This window comes from Eumetopias jubatus, unplaced genomic scaffold (genome assembly GCF_037043125.1).
Source record: "Eumetopias jubatus isolate StellerSeaLion01/CBP00866 unplaced genomic scaffold, mEumJub1_p1.0 scaffold_3, whole genome shotgun sequence".
NCBI classification, from domain to species: Eukaryota; Metazoa; Chordata; class Mammalia; order Carnivora; family Otariidae; genus Eumetopias; species Eumetopias jubatus.
The window spans coordinates 107,370,026-107,387,360 of record NW_028274809.1 but is presented as its reverse complement, the minus strand read 5'-3'; the positions used below and the strand labels follow the sequence as shown (position 1 = coordinate 107,387,360).

Below are 17,335 nucleotides of genomic sequence, written 5' to 3'. Positions count from 1 at the left end.
TTAATCCAGCTCCCCATTCTTAAGGCAGAGAATTATAGGGCAGCTACCACTCAGCACACCTTCTCTACTATTTGTCTTTGCAATAATTAATAAAATGGGCATTTATTTATGCAATAGAAAAGTTCTTTAATTCATTATTTCATATGATGGTAGGATCTGACAGAAGATAACCAGTGAAACAAACTCAGATTTTTATGTTTCCAAGGGGGACAAATACCCACTTTTAAAATTTTGAGTAAACCATGCCATATAAACCTATGAGTATTAAAATGACCATAATGACTAAAGTAACTATGCAGGCAGATCACAAAAACACCAATAAAGAACAGTGTCAAAAGGACTAGGAGGAAACATGGCCCCCTGGCCAGGAGCCTTTCTGTTAGACCAAGCCTGGTTTCTCAGGAAGATGTGATGTATTTCAGAGTGAGCTTCTCAATGTCACCAGTGATGTCTTTGACAATAACACTTAGCTAAGAGCAGGTCTGCCTTACACGACTACTGTGTATCAAGTTCTGTGTAAATGACACATACCAACTTTATTTTACTGATAACCATTAAAATTTGTAACTATTCTCCTCAACAGATGAGAAACTTGAGTTTTCTAAGAGATTCAGTGAACTTCCCAAGGTCACACAGTACGGTCAGCAACCTTTCGGTCAAGTCATCTTATCTCTATCTAACTAAAAAGTAGTATCAACAAACTGTTATTTTATTTAGCACTGTGAAAAAGCAACATTTGCAAAGTATTGCATATGTCTTAGGAATTATGCTAGCAACTATACAGGCATATAATCTTATTTAACCTTTGTAGCCTACTGGTGAGGTAAATATCACTCTTGTAGCTTTGTGGAAACAGAAAATAAAAAGTAGAAAGATGAAACTGCCCCAAAACACCACTCCAGTTGTGTCAACACAATATTTGAACCAAGGCTTACTTCTCTGCAAAGCCCAGCTTTAATTTCTTGAGGGAAGTCATTTTACAAATGTCCTTTATTGTCGTCAGTGGTTAATGTTCCACTAAACATACTGATAATCCACAATGGCAGAATTTCTCCAACAATAAGATGCAATTACTTTCCTATTAAATTATCGCCTTTAGAAGATATTCCAAAGAAGGAAGCTCGGAGCAATTGGGCTCATTCACTTCTGCAATTTCAAAGTAAGAATGAAATTTAATTGTTCATTAAGTCAAGAAGGATTCCAGGTAGAATAATTTCCTAATATCTCACTTCAATATATTGGGTTTCAAGCCTATCTCAACTCTTTGAGGATTGTCAGTTTACTGCTCTGGGTAAAGGGAATGAGATGATTTCCTCCCTAATCTCCAACTTTATTTAAGTAGTGCTCATTCTGCAAAACTCTGCCAATCTCTGAAGGCTGAGCCAGAAAATACAGCATGGTTGGAATTATGGAAATGAAAGATCCATGCTAATATAAATTCTTTCAGATCTGGAAAAGCACAGAGCAGGAAGATATTACCACACTATTTATTTACTGAGCAGTGTTCCTGTGGTCAGACACTGTACTCTATGTTGGGAAACAAATAGTGTTAAGGCACAGTCTTATCCTAAAGCCCTTTATATGCTCATCCCATGCAAGAAGTGAAGAACATGTATGTACCTGGGGATCTCCCAAGGTTCTGCCTCAAGTACCAGAGTGTCTTCACAAAGTGCAGTCACAATTCTGGTCCTCAAGGAACATGTTTAATTACTCAGTGGGAAAATAGATCATTAAATATATGGGGGGGGAAACAGGGGCCTCTAAATGCAATCTATTATTCTGTGAAACTCATTCCCACGTGCCTCCTGGACATTTCTGCTTTTAAAATGTGACTGCAAAGGGTAGTAGGAAGTACTTGGTTCCAGGGCATGGGTTTGAATTTCAGCTCTGATACTTACAAGTTGTACAATCATAAACTAATTAAACTCTCTGAACCATGAGGTTCTCATTTGAGTAATGTATAGCTACCACTACTTCACAAGATTATTGTGACAATATAAAGGAATAAAGTGTGCAATGTCTATGCAGAGTCCAGATTCACTAGTTGGCAGCTTCTTTATATTAAAAACAAAACAAACAAACACAAACAAACAAACGAAAAACCTTCTAAATTAGTGAGAGGGGAATCTGTGGAACAAATAATCTCATTTCCAAATATGAGATCCCGTGATTAAGGGAAACACAAGCTTCTCTGAAGATTTATATTTGTTGGTGTCACATCTAGATACGTTCAGTAAAAGCTATTTTCCCTATTTTTTTGTTTGAGTAAAAATAAATGTCTTTTATATATTTATCCATTGATTTTAATTGTTTAAAACACAAACAACTAATTCTTTATTTCATCAGGAAGCTATTGAAATATCTAAAAACAGTTTCAGATTGAATCACTTATATGGCCCATCTTACCTCATACATATGTAGGTGGGGTAAGTAAACTTCTTATCTTTCTGGATTCTTGAATGAAAATTTATACTCATAAATAAAAGTCACTGATATTATGTTCATGATGTTCATATACTAAAGATAAAATATTTTTCCACATTGAGACAGAAAGCAAAGTGTAAATAATTTTGAGAGAAGAAAAATGGTTTGCATTCACACTAAAGAGGGTATGAATGCTATCAGATCCTTCTGTCCTAAGGAAAGTTTCTGGTAAAGGAGAGAGAGTGGGTGCATCTTGGTACTGGGAGAAAATGGGATGCAGGTGAGCCAGAGCTGAGGATGGGATGGGAGGCAGGTGGAATTAAGGGATTCTTAAGGGAAATTTAGCTAACTGGAAAGTCTCATCAAAGGCTAATTCTGCTCATAAGGAGCTTAAAAATGGGTATCTCATCACATTTAAGAAGCAGGAAACAGACATTGAAACAATTTCAATACTGAAAAATACTTGAAAATAATGAAAAAAATACTTGAGGGGTCATCTGTCCAGTAAACTTCAAATTTAGCTGATAATCTAATAAATGATCTCAAATAAAAGTCGAAGTGTAGGATCCACATTTGGTACAGCAATTGTCTCTATTTTATTATTCTCCCATCCTCAAACTTTTAGCTTGTCATCTCTTAGTTATAATTATGCTATGCTCCAGGCAACATCTTCCTACACCAATACCAATTTGAGGCAAGAAGAAAAATGGCACTGGATTTTCTCGTCACAAAACTTCAGTTGTTGTTTTTTTTTTTCCTGAGAGGAAAATATTTCCCAGAACTTTCTCCCACCATGTCCCCCAATCCAATCCAAAGATTTTACCTTACATTTTATTGCCCAGAACTGACTTACATGCTGTTTCCTAAGTCAATTACTATCCAAATGCAATGGAATTGTCATGGTGGCAATAGATCTGTAATGTTTCTCGGTTTAGGATAAGTATCTGCCTTCCCTAAGATAGAAGGTGCCACTATCTTAGGCAAAGCCAGTCTGAGTTGGTTGAGGCAAAGGCAGAGAATTGGCTCATCGGTAAACAATGAATGACCTCACCATACCCAGATAACATATAGCACATAGTAGCAGGCACTGCACCACGATCATCTCCACCAAACTTATGTATAGTTGAACTATTTGGATTTTGTTCTGTGCTTGGGAGCTATCAGAGCAGATGAGGTGACTACTGAGTACTCTGCCACGGATGATGGCTGCATGGTTGACTTCCTAGTGATTATCAATATTCATACACTTTTCCCATAATCCTCTCTCTGTCCCCAGCCCAAACTAATAGACTTTGGGTTATACACTGTGGAATTTAGATACGGGTGAATATCAAAAGGTGAATAAACTTTCTTGTTTAATTTAATAAATAGAATTACAGGCTCTTGTTCAATTATGTAAATTTAACAATGGCTTTGTTTTACAAACACAAAGTCATATTGGTCATAAGAAGAAATAAGAAAATATAAAGGATTTCTTAATAAATATGCAGTTAATTATGCTTGTCTTTATAACACTCTCAAAAAAAGGCATGCATAATTTTCTTCTCCCCCTGTTGTCTTTTATCAAGTGCATATTTAAATTCATCATGAAAAAGGGGGGAGAAAGTTCATAGTGTTTTTGTGATAAAACACCTTTTCTAATTAATCTTGGCATCTCAATGTAATGACATTGAGTATTATTAAATTAATTTTTATGCCATATTAGGGGATTCTTTATAAAAAATATGTCATTTGTGGAAGTATTTTTTTAGATCAAAAGATACAACTCATCTTCAAAAGTCTTTGAATTAAGGAGTACTTTTAACTTATGTATTTTATTATATTTATCTGTCCTTTATATTTATATTTGCTAATTCAGATGATAAACATTATATATATTTGACATACCATAAAATATAGTTTATATAAGAACATTTCTACAGCAACAACCCAAATGGTCTTCTCCTTTTTTTTCTTCTGAAAATGAATAGTTGCAATTGAAAAATGGCCTTCATCAAACATATTCAATTCAAAAATGCTTAATCATATTTAGAAGAGGTTCAGTAATGCCAAGTACATAAAAACTTGGATGTAACTTTGGGGTTTCTATAGACTTTTGTTTTTATTATCTCCTTTGAGAAGCAAAGCAAGTGTTAAAATTTTTTCACTGTTCTCATTAAGAACTCTCATTAAGAACTTGGGTGCAAAAAAAGGGTAGAATATAAATTGCTCCCGAAGATGAAGCAGGAGGAAGAAGGTAGATTGGAAGGACCTAAGCTGAATCTTCTGAAATCTGTTCAGAAGGTCCATAATTATACAGGTAAGATTTTTTTTTCCCGGATTTCCGTTTCCAGGGGCAACAAGTGTTTGCCTTGGGAAAAGTTAGGTATTCACAGAAGTCTGCTTCAGGGATGGCCAAAGTCACTTTCCTTACACTCTTTTCTATAAATTGACCATCTCAAGGATAAGATTTGTTGTTTCTCACTCATTTTGTGTTATTAGTGCTCACCATAGTGCCTGGCATGAAGTGGATCTGAGTAAATTTTGATTCACTTAATGGAATTGACTTCTTTAATTAGGTCCAAGGAGGATCTCTGAATGTCTGACAATTTACTTCCCCTGACCAGATGATAAGTTCTTTTTGGCTTATAACCCTTCAATCAAACACGCTGAAATAACCATTGCCAAGTGTTCTTAGTACCTGTTCTCTGGCAACCCATAAAGTCTGTGGAAGTGATAATTTTCAATTAGCCAGGGCTCTTCTTCCATTTTTAATTTTCCAATGAGTAAAGTTGAAGGCAGTTAAAGATCAAAAGAAGAAACACCCAAGGATGCCACTGATCAAACTTTAGATTAATAAAACTTATTTGTATTCATTAAGACCCTTAATCAGATAATGTTTCTTGGACAGTGACCCAACCCATCTCAGAAAATGAGGCATATTTGCAGAGGAAATTGAACTAGGCTTTGAAGTCTAAGCCAGATTCTGTCTTTTTTTGGTGCCCTGACTCTGGATAAATCACTTAAGTCTAAGGACCTTATCCTCTCCATCTTTCAACAAGCGTAATGATAATTGATACAGAGGGTTATTATGAGAAACATATAAATAAAATAATGGATATGGGAACAATATCCTGTAGTGGGCAGATTTATAAATACCCTACCCCAACAATATTCCCTGTCTCCTGGTATTCACAGACATGTAAAATCCCCTTGTGTTGAATAACTTGCTTCCAGCTAATAGAATATGGAAAAAGTAATAGAATGATTATTTTGTGATTCAGTTAAACAAGACTATATCTACCTCACCAGCTGACTTTCTTTCTCTTGCTAACTTTGAAAAAGTAGACTGTCCTGTTGGAGAGTCCCACATGAAGAAAGCAGTAAAGGTGGCTTCCAGCCAACAGCCAGCAGGCAACTGAGGTCCGCAGTCCAACATCCTGCAAGAAATTGAATCTTGCCAACAACTTCATGAATGAACTTAAAAGAAATCCTTTGCCCATTGAGCCTGGTGCTGAGACCACAGCCCTTTCTGTTTCCTTGACTGTGTAACCTTGAAGTAGAGGACGCAGTTAAGCCATGACCAGACAAATGATCTCGAAAACAACTGTGAGAAGATGAGTGTGTGCTGCTTTAAGCCATTAAGTTTTCAGTATGTTAAACACTAATAGGTAATTGATAAAAATAAAAACTAAATACATGTACACCTGTGTATGTATGTATGCATGTATACATATACAAATATGTGCATATACACATATTCATATATATGTACATACATGTGTGCATGAAACACCATAATTATATATGTACCTATATATGTACCATATAACATAATAATATGTTTATATAAATATACTGTTCCTTAACAGTATTACTTTTCTTTAACCACAATGATAGGAACAGCATCAGATAATATGTCTTCTACTAGCTCAAAAACTTTGCAGTAAACTTTCAACAAATGAGGAGTGTCACTAGGAAAATGCTGGCTGATGAAGGGCCACTATGTATCACAGAAAAGCTGTCTGGCCTTTTGCCTTGGAGATGTAGGAGCTTGATTCATAAGTGTCTTAAAATGGAGTGGATTTGAAGGCTGTCTCATGCAAAAGAAGCACATAGGATATAAATCTAAAAGTAAAATAAATGGGTGCCTGGGTGGCTCACTTGGTTAAGCGACTGCCTTTGGCTCAGGTCATGATCCTGGAGTCCCGGGATCGAGTCCCAAATCGGGCTCCCTGCTCAGCAGGGAGTCTGCTTCTCCCTCTGACCCTCTTCCCTCTCATGCTCTCTATCTCTCATTCTCTCTCTCTCAAATAAATAAAATCTTAAAAAAAAGTAAAATAAATGGATAAATTGTAATGAAAACTCTCAGGTTCTGTGAACTAGAAAGCTTGGGGCAAGATCTAGATCCTTCTCTCCCTGAAGGCCCCTGGCACACCTGTCAGCCTGCCATTTCTATCTCCTCATGTGTTGCTGTAAGGCTTGGAAGGAATGGAGCTTTAGTCAAAAGACCAACATTCCTGGAAACTTCTGGATAGGAAGTGCTGATACGTGTCTCTCTGGTTCTTTCAGAAATCTCTATGGCTGAACAGACTTTATGACTGACACAGCCTTTACTAGGATGATTATGATCTTGCTCACCCAACTGTGCACCTAGGGAGTATTTTTTCTCTGAGGTGACTTTTGTCCATCTCCATGCTTATTAATTGTGTGCTAATTTCATGGCTTAGTTCTCATTGTCTGTGCTTCCATGTGTGTCTAGATAATGTGATGGGTACTCTCCCACATGGCCCATGTCATAGACTCTCTAACATAGTGATGCAAAAGAAGCATGCTTTCCCAATATTTATTGCTTCATGGATTTACATAAGAGCAGCCAGGAAGTGCCTATCACAGTAAGCAAATCTTGGGCTTCCAGTATCTATCACAGCTTCATCTCCTTTCTTCTCCCCTTGGAAAAGTTACATAATTTATCAAAGCTTCAGTTATTCTTTTATGTAAGTGACATACAATAATACCCACTTTATAGGGTGCCTGGGTGGCTCAGTCATTAAGCGTCTGCTTTCAGCTCAGGTCATGATCCCAGGGTCCTGGGATCCAGGCCCACATCAGGCTCCCTGCTCAGCAGGAAGCCTGCTTCTCCCTCTCCCCCTGCTTGTGTTCCCTCTCTTGCTGTGTCTCTCTCTGTCAAATAAATAAATAAAAAATCTTTAAAAATTATAATACCCACTTTATAGTTTTAACTTGATGGCTCAAGAAGTAAAAACAAACAAAAACAAAGGAGAGAGCATCTATTAAAACTTCCATACATTTGGCTAAGGCCTATATAGATGTATTTATTTGGGTCATTAAAACTACAAGATGGGAATAATTATTATTCTAATTTTATTGATAAGGCTCAGCTAAGTCAAACAATGTGCCCTAAGTTATAGAATTTATAAGTAGTGGAGCTCAGACTGGAGCCCATGTTGTCTTATCTTAGGAAGCATATTTATTCATACTTAGCCCAAGCAATTGCCCCTGGTATTTCTGATTCTGCCACTGCCCCTCTGTAGTCTACTTCATCCACGACAGAGAATTTAAATAAAATAAATCTAAATTAAATCATAAAATAAAATAAAATGTTATTTAAATAATTTAATAAAAATTAAATAAGTAATGTTTTAGTAATTAAATCCTAAAATAAATTGCATATAGAAATTAATACATTAATTAACATATATTTATTTAGAGAACCCAGAATAGGTCCCAGTGCATAGTAGTATGCAATATCTGTTTATTAACATGTATTTCATTCTTAACTAAGATTGTTAAGATCCATCATTGGACATGCATCATTTAATTTCAACCTTTATTCTTAGTCACATATATGATACTAAGCTTTGTGCTTCTGACTTCTTTTCTTCTGGAAAAGTTCAAGGGCTTAGCGTGATGTGGATGAGAACATTTCACTCATCCCTGCCTTGTTCTCCAACTTCTCTCTTTCTTTCCTTCCTTCCCTCCTTCCTTCCTACCTCCCTTTCTCTTTTCCTCCCTTCCATTCTTCTATCCTTCCTTTTCATTGAAAGAATGCTCATTCTGTGCCTGTTATGTGAAAGATTCTAGTTACAAAAGATGCAGACCATGGTGAAGATTGGATTGAGGTGCATATACTATAACAAATCAGCATGAACCCATGAAGGTTAATGTCACATTCATGTGACATGTCCATCTCAAGTCAACAGGGTGGACTCTGCTCTATGCTGTCTTCACTCAGGGCCCTGGATGATGGATACTCATCTCTGTGTTTCCATGACAGCTGAGACAAGAGAAAGGGAATGTGGCAGCTATGCATTATTTAAGTGTCACTTTAATAGTGGCATATATCACTTCCATGCATCTCTTCTGAGCCATGGAGTCCCATGGCCATACCCAATTTGAAGGAAAAGTGTAATTTTCTCTTTTCCCAGGCAGCAAACCTGGTAAACAACATAGAAACCTCGAGGGACAACTCGAACTATATGCCTCTGACCTCATTTCTAGAAAGTTCACGAAGGTGTGCAGATAGACATTAATGTTTCACTCTTTTGTTCCTAATTAACGACTTTGTTCTCTTTCCATTTCTCCTCATTCAGCCATCCAATCATTTATTGAATGTAGAATATATGGTAGGCACTGCAGATACAACAAACAATAACATTTTTTAAAAAAGAAACTAAAAAACACACTGTTAGATCATTTATGTTGTAAAAAAATAAGTAAAATATTTAATATGTCAGAGGGTGATTATGACTTTACACTACAGAGGAAAAAAAAAACAGGAAGTTTGGGAGGTTGCATAGAGAATCATTATGCATAAGAAGAAATGTAATTAGGATCAGTGTTGCTCAAATTGAAATTTCGGTATGGAATTCATAGGTAAAGCTTTGTTTTACATCTAAATATGTCCAGAAGCAACTTAAAACACTAGCTTATAAGAAGCATTTGGTGAGGGCGCCTGGGTGGCTCAGTTGGTTAAGTGACTGCCTTCAGCTCAGGTTGTGATCCCAGGGTCCTGGGATCGAGTCTCGCATCAGGCTCCCTGCTCAGCGGAGAGCCTGCTTCTCCCTCTTCCTCTGCCTGCCTCTCTGCCTACTTGTGCTCTCTCTCTCTATTTCTGTCAAATAAATAAATAAAATCTTAAAAAAAAAAGAAGCATTTGGTGACTTGTGGAAGTCAGTGATTATAAATTATATGCCCCCACCTCAAAAACAACAAAAAAATAATTGCATCCAAAAAGAAAAAAAAAAAAAGAAAAAAGACACCAAACTAAACTAAACAAAAACAAAGAAAAAAAAAAACAATTTTCAAAAATAAAAGAAAAATTTGAACTCAAGAATGCAGAGGGGTAAATTATAAGGAAGATTAGTTGTAGATTTTCTTTAAAAATTCAGAGCCATGCTTTCTATCTTTTGGATAAAAGGCAATAATTTCTCAATTCTAATTATTTTTTTAAAGATTTTATTTATTTATTTTAGAAAGAGAGAAAGAAAGAGAGTGCATGAGTGGGGAGAGAAGAGGGAGAGGGACAAGCAGATGCTGTGCAGAGCCCAATATGGGGCTTGATCTCACAGCCCTGAGATCATGACCTGAGCTGAAACCAAGATTTGGAAGCTTAACCCACTGAGCCACCGAGACACCTCAATAATTTCTCAATTATAATATCATAAACACACATGTATATGCAAAATATATTTAAAAAGAATATAAATAAAGAAAATACATTTTAAAAATCTTTTTTGTTGCTAGTATGAATTTATGTTTTTTGTCATGTACAACTATATTCACTTAGCATACAAAAAATCACTTAGCATACCTCTTTCTTTCACTTAACATTAAAGTTTTTTGATGGCATGCTGTTGTCTTTATGTATATCTTTACCAGTGGTTTATAATATACCTTGGAGTGGGCATGCCATCATTTTGTTTAGTTGCTATATTTTTGTAAGATATTTTAGTTATTTCCCAATATTTCAGTGTACACCTTATTAAAATAATTGTGTCTATTAAATATTTAGCAGGGCGAAATGGGACTGTTGGAGAAAATAAACTCATAGATTAATAAGATCATCCTTGGGGCACTTGGGTGACTCAGTCAGTTGAGCTTTTGACTCTTGATTTTGGCTCAGGTCATGATCTCAAGGTCATGAGATTGAGTCCTGCATAGGGTTCGGTGCTGGGGCATGGAGCCTGCTTAAACTTCTCTCTCCCTCTCCCTCTGTCTCTCCTTGTTCACACTCTCTTTCTCTAAAAAATTAATAATAATAATAGTAATAATAATAAAATAAAATTAAGGTCAACCTTTAAAAGTAAATAATGAGGTTCATAAGAAGCAGAAATTGGGTAGCTCTACTTTGACTCTCAATTGTGAAGGATGAGCCTGTTTACCTCCAAGCCCCTCGGGAGTAACCAGAAAGTCTTTACAGGGTTTAATATATTATAGATATTTCACCTTCATTCTCTCCTGGCCAAACCTTTGACAGACCACATCAAGTTACACTTCAGCATGGGACAAACAAAGCAGATCTGTGACACATTTACCATTCAAGTGCAGTGATAAGCCATGTTAATTCATGAAACAGACATTGATGCATGCTTGGCATTTTATTTTGGAAGATGGAATTCTTCCATACATAAATATGGAAGTATTAGGTTATTGCATGGTTTTGGCCAGGGCTCTGTAATTTGTCTATCCATTTTTTTTAATTCCAATAGAGTTAGCATACAGTGCTACATAAATTATAGGCATATAGTATGGTGACTCAACAATTCTACTCAAGGCTCATCACAAGTGTATTTCTAATCCCATCACCTATTTCACCCATCCTCCCACCCACCATCCCTCTGGCAACAACCAGTTTGTTCTCTCTAGTAAAAAATCTGTTTTTTGGTTTGTCTCTTTTTTTTTTCTTTGTTCTTTGTTATGTTCCTTAAATTCCACATAGGAGTGAAATCGTGTGGTATTTGTCTTTCTCTGACTGATTTATTTAAGTTACCCTCTAGCTCCATCCATTTGTTGCCAATGGCAAGGTCTCATTCTTCTTTATGGCTGAATAATATTCCATTATTCATATATATATATTCATTCCATTATTCATATATATATTCTCATATATATTTGTGCAAATGTATGAATAATGGAATGAATCTTTATTCATTCATCTGTTTATCCATCTTTTTTTTTAAAGATTTTATTTATTTATTTGAGAGAGACAGACCACGAGTGGGGGTAGGGGCAGAGGGAGAGAGAGACAAGAAGGCTCCCCATTGAGCATGGAGCCCGACTTAGGGCTGGATCCCAGGACCCCAGGACCCTGACATCATGAGTTGAGCTGAAGTCAGATGCTTAACCCACTGAGCCACCTAGGTGCTCCCATCTGTCTATCCATCTTTTAAAGCCAGTTCTTGAGACTTACCTGTGGAATTGACAAAAACCACCTTAAAATGAAGAGATTTTCTACTCCTTTGATCTCAGTGGTGTGATTTTCTCTACATACCCCTTAATTTATTTATCACGTAAATAAATATTTTCCCTGACTTTATAAAATTAACTCATTATTCTAAAGTTAATGGTGATTCTTTTTTCTTTTCTTTTTGATAATGGATAAGGAAAAAAACCCATGATGAAATTACATCTAGAAAGAGTCACTGTACTTATCTCTTTGACACAACAGTGGTAGGCACCATCTAGGAGAGAACAAAAGAAGCAGACATGTGTCTTAGAAAGTTAGTTTATATTAGGTGTGCAAATATGCTACAGATAATACTTAGTGCAGAAAAGTACTTATTTTGGTTTTGTGACGTTTGGGCAATGGATCCTCAAGTTGCAATCACTTTGAAGCTCACCTCTTAACTCTTCCAACCTTTCTGTAGTGACAGGAAACCTAGCCAGCCTAACGAAGCTAATTTGGGAAGAAGAAGGGCATGACCATCAACTGACCATATACAGTGATCTCTACACGGTAGTAGGGTTGTAAAACACACGATATAACAATTTTTCTCTCAACCATCTGATGGAATTGTGTGTGTTTTTCAGACACAGATGAAGAGACTGAAACATCAAGATATTTAAATAAATACTGTTCAAGGCAGGTAAAAGTAATTATATAAACATGGCTTTCGGTATTAGTTGGAAAGACAAACACTGATATCTAATTGTGTAACACTGTCAGAACAAGGTAATTCTGTGCTTTCCTACTAAATACCTACAATTACTCATTACTTCTAATATTATTGTGGTGACCTAGGTATGAATCATATAAATTTAAACTAGTCAACCAATGGAAGTCAGGAAAAGAACTCCATCACATGCTAGGGCCCATGAGTATTACTAAAGTAACTAATAATTATTGATAAGGAACTAGAATACTCCCTTGCCTACAAGATGTTACGGAGACAACAAAGAAAAGAGATATGGTTATAGGAGTTATCAATATTTTTAATAAATTAATTCATTAATAAAAACAATACTTGGATGACAGAAAAAGATATAATTAGGACGTGGTTCTGCCATTGGTATGTCAAGTCATTTTAGACCAGCTTGTTTATGACTTTGGGCCTCAAATTCCTTATTTATAAAATTCTGCCATTGGTACAGGTTAGAATTCCTCCAATCAGCAAGACACTATTTTGACTCATACAGTGGACAAAGTGTAGCATATGACTTTGTATCTTCCATCAAGAGGATATCTGTAAACAAGAATCAAGTAGGAAGAGGTTGGAAACAGAATCATCGGCCCTACTATGTACAAGGCAGTGTGCTGGGTGCTTTACACAGATCACCAAAATTGATCTCACCAAAACTCTATTAAATCAGGATTGCTATCTACATTTAAATGAGAAAAAATGCTAGAAAATATGGTTAGGTCAGAATTGTAACAACTATGTTACAAAGCAGAATGAAATAGCTGGATAATAGAGCCACACAGGGAATTTTGAGATGACAGAAGAATGAATAACTCCTTTTCAGAAACTTTTTTTTTTTTTTAATGTTAGTGAATCTAGGAAAGTTTAGGTTGGAAACACCAGAACTTCTCAAAGTCCCTTGCTTGAGGTTGGAAATGACATAACTAAGAATATATAATGATAATAAGGATTAGGAAATTGATTCCCATTCTAAATAATCTTTGTTCATTTCGCTCCAAACTTGGAATGCTTCCGTGGAACTAAAAATATCACTCTGAGCAGTCATGGCTCATTCTACCTAGTAAAATTTCTTTGAATTTATCTTACTGAGAGTCAATTAAGAATTGAATGTTAGTCCTCAAGCTTTCCTACATGTCTGTTTTGTCCCTACCTTTTTTCTAAGCTAATGAGGTCTTCACTTTCACTTTGACCTTATCATGTTCATACTGCACTTCATTTTTTGCCAGGTAAGAAATATCACTCTGCTGGTACCAGTCATCTTATTACTTTGGAAAAAAACTCCATTTTTCCTGGGTTCATGTGTATTAAACTGTATACCAATTTCTCACATTTGGAGATATAACTGATATTCTTAAAAGGGAAATTATGTGATATGATCAAGAAAATATTAAAGACATTGCTTGAAGCTGAAACATACATCACTGTCCAATAATTTTCACCAAATACATTATTATAAAATATAGACAATTCCATAGCCCATGGTTAAAATGCCCTTCAGATTGGAGAGATAAGCCACACATACAGTAGGAAGAGACTTAAAGGCTACTCAAAGGGGCTTCACCTTCGTGTGAAAGCACTGGAGAGTCAAGAAGTCATTTTTTTATTATTATGTTTTATTAATCACCATACATTACATCATTAGTTTTTGATGTAGTGTTCCATGATTCATTGTTTGCATATAACACCCAGTGCTCCATGCAGAATAGCAGTGGCTAACTGGAGTCAAAGAATTCACTGATTCATTAACTCCTTCTGGTTTCTATCATCTAGCTGCTCCTCCTAATTGGGGATCTCTTTTCCATTATGTATAGTACTGGAGGAAGCTACTGCCATGTCATGCAATAGAAGAAATCAGAGAGATCCTTTTTGACTTGACCAAATGGACCCACCAAACAGGGGTTGTGATTGTCAATATAACAACATAAAGATATCATGGTGTTTGGGATTCACAGCCATTGTATTACTAATATTGATGGCTGCGGGTTAGTACAATAGCAATGATGACATACCGGCTAGAATACTGACATACTAGCTACTAGAAATGCAGCCAGAAAAAGCCACCCCCCCAAAAAAAAAACATCCTGAATGAATTCCCAAAGGATGTGTGGATGGCTACTTGTTAGATGCAGCTGTGTCAGCCCAAGACCTCAGCAGTGGTGATCAGGCACAGAGACAGAGTTAGCTAATATAACCCTGGATCAGTTCCTCTTGCTGCTAATGGAACAGAGAAGATGACTATGTACAGTAAATATGCAGGAAGTTTTATTCTTATCTTTGGTACCCTAATTCAGAGGTGGCTAGACGTTCAAGTAGCTGATCTAACATGTCTAGAGTACAGTACCTCTGGTTTCTTCAGGAGTCCGTCTGGCATAGTGGAATTTTGCCTGAGTATCCACAGTCTGTAAGGACTCAGGAATAGAAGGTGGCTGCTGAGAAATAAGTCTTTGCAGAGCCTGATGGGAGTCCTACCAGATTTTATAGTAGAAATCCTTGGAGTGGATAAATGTTGGCTGAGCTGGAATCTAGTTCTGGAGTCTCTACCATAACCCCTCATCAACAGGCATTTGATTTACTGCCTTGGAATATCATCCTGGAATTTTTGAATACCAGTATCTCTATTGAAGGATCTACCAAAACCACATCTGTCTCATGTATCCCATGTCACCCTGAGAGGATGGATGTCTCCCATTAGCCATAGGTGGGAAAATGTTGGAATAGGTGAGTTACTTTGCCACCGACAGACCAGTCAAGAAACCTGTGCCCTCTAGAACTGGGTTGTAGCTCAGAAGACCTGGGGTCTCAGTGGAATACTTCTCCACCAGTTCTATTCCATTTGTAGCAAGAGACAGGGGAATATATGTGCCAATGTCATGGATATAAATTTCCATACCTCTAAAAAAAGTATATATGGCACTGCCTGCTTCTCATCTTGCAGAATAACTTTCGTTTACACCTATTATCCTATCCATCTTTTTTCAGTCTCCTCCACTTATTCTGTTATGTATCTAATACTTATACTCAATTATTTGTGGTCAAGCTAGCCAGATTCATGCAATTAAGAACTCTGGGAAATTGAAGATTTTGAGCAGGAGACTGACAAAATTTGCATTTAAGAAGTTTTGTGCTTAGGGATGAACTTGAATAGACTGAGACTGAGTCAGGTTTAGGACACCAGCAGATAGTCAGTGGCAGTTAGGAAGGAGGGAAAGATTAATTTTTTGTGTGTTTATATAATGATGCATACCCAAATAAACTCTATTGGATTTTGAACTAGGAAATATTCTTTTTTTAGTGTATTTCTTTTTTTTTAAATTTAATTTTATTATGTTATGTTAATTACCATACATTACATCATTAGCTTTTGATGTAGTGTTCCATGATTCATTGTTTACGTATAACACCCAGTGCTCCATTCAATACGTGCCCTCTTTAATACCCATCACCAGGCTAACCCATCCCCCAAGCCCCCTCCCCTCTCCATAGTCTCTCATGGTTCATCTCCCTCTCTGATTTCCCTCCTTCATTTTTCCCTTTTTACTATCTTTTTTTTTTAGTTTGAATCGTATTTTTTAATTTTTTTTTATTATTATGTTATGTTAATGTATTATTTGTTTCAGAGATACAGGTCTGTGATTCATCAGTCTTACACAATTCACAGCACTCACCATAGCACATACCCTCCCCAATGTCTATCACCCAGCCACCCCATCCCTCTCACCCCCCACCACTGCAGCAACCCTCAGTTTGTTTCCTGAGATTAAGAATTCCTCTGAACTAGGAAATATTCTTAATGGTCTGTCATCAACCATATCTATTCAGAGGTGAGGCACATGGTACAATATGTTGAACATTTAGCACATGCTTAAAAATTTTTGACATGTTTATTTGTTCACTAGTTTAATGAAGAACCCTCACATTATTGCTATACAGTTTGTGAAACCATGGCCTAAAATATATGATAAAATAGTAAGGATGTCTCTGTAATTTTAGGGACTTAGGTATAAGTTTCCTTTTAAAAGAGAGTTGTGTGTGTGTGTATGTGTGTGTGAATATTCCCTAATATAATGCTGTGAATATAGATGAGCATGAAGGGAAAATATCTTTCAAGGACCTAAGAGTAGTGACATGTAAATGATTCTGTTCTGAAGAAGCAAGATAAAACCATGAAGTCTAGAATTTTTCCTACCAAAAATATTGTTACATAATGCTCTTCACGGCTATGGTGGAAAAAACTGTATACTAAAGGAAAAGCATTTTTCATGCTTTCAGGATATATGATGACTGTATGGGATGTTGTTATAAACCAGAGTCTTAATTGACTTTTTTTTTCTTTTGTGACACACAGGAATGATAAGCAATCACGAGACCCTCTTCTATGGACATATTCATGTTTATTCATTACATTTCATAACTGACTAACATTCATTACATTTCATTTCATAACATATTCAGGTTTATTAATTACATTTCATAACTGGCTATAACTTTTCCTCAATAAAACCATATATAACATTATTATGAAGAAAACTTCTTTATTTTGTTAGTGATTTTTTATAAAAATGATAGATTCAAATGAAACATAATGTTTAATAATAAAAAGTAGTTGTCCTATCCCCAGACCTCCATGTTCCCAACCTCTGTGTCTAAATTCAACTTCATTCAAATACCTGGTTTATTCCTTTTTACTTCCTCTGCTATAATTCTAATAGTAATTTAGTAGGATTATATGAGAAAATCCTATATCTTGATCCTAATTCTTTCAATTTTTA

At 36.0% G+C, this 17,335-nt stretch overlaps 1 pseudogene; it reads left to right on the top strand.

Moving 5' to 3' along the window:
• The first annotated feature begins 4,641 nt into the window (after window positions 1-4,641).
• Window positions 4,642-15,258, top strand: LOC114207254 (sorting nexin-19-like; annotated as a pseudogene).
• The last annotated feature ends 2,077 nt before the right edge of the window (window positions 15,259-17,335 follow it).